This window comes from Octopus bimaculoides, chromosome 12, assembly GCF_001194135.2.
Source record: "Octopus bimaculoides isolate UCB-OBI-ISO-001 chromosome 12, ASM119413v2, whole genome shotgun sequence".
In the NCBI taxonomy this organism is placed as follows: domain Eukaryota; kingdom Metazoa; phylum Mollusca; class Cephalopoda; order Octopoda; family Octopodidae; genus Octopus; species Octopus bimaculoides.
In genome coordinates, this window is record NC_068992.1 from 40,546,926 (window position 1) to 40,547,616 (window position 691).

Consider the following 691-nt stretch of genomic DNA (forward strand, 5'->3'; position numbering starts at 1 on the left):
TAGGCTGATGCACGCATGCATGCAGATCTTTCTTGGAAACGTGACTTATATAGTTATTAATTTTTACAAGGGAAAGGTGGGCAGTGACTTCAAAGTTTTAGCTTGTGAGCTATCTGATGACAGTTAGTAAGCCAATACTTCAAAGTCACTATTAACCTTTACCTTGAGATCACTAGCCACTAAACCTTTTTTTTTTTCTCTCCCTGCTTATTTCTGTGTTCCTTTCTGTCGAAGAGCGTAGGCTCGAAACGTAAAAGACTTTCTCACTTAGATATATCTATATCTATGATAGATCCATGATAGATCGCTAGCCACTAAATCCTTTTTTATTTTCTCTCCCTATTTATTTGTGTTCCTTCCTGTTGAAGAGCAAAGGCTCAAAACATAAAAGACTTTCTCACTTCCTGAGCGTTAAACTAATACATCTGTTTCTTGTTTACACACCCATCTGTCTTTTGTTTTTTTGTAAATTCTCACTCATAAATACGGTACTCAGCTACAAAAATATCGAATGATCTTTCAGTTCAATCTTCAACTGTTTTTATGTATAACTTTACATGAAAACAAACATTATACTCATGTATGTGTGTGTGCATGTACACATACATGTTTACTTGAACCCTTGCAAAACTACTCCGAGTGCAAATAAAGACGGTTTGTCACGATTTGCAGCTTGAATGCAATCAGTGAC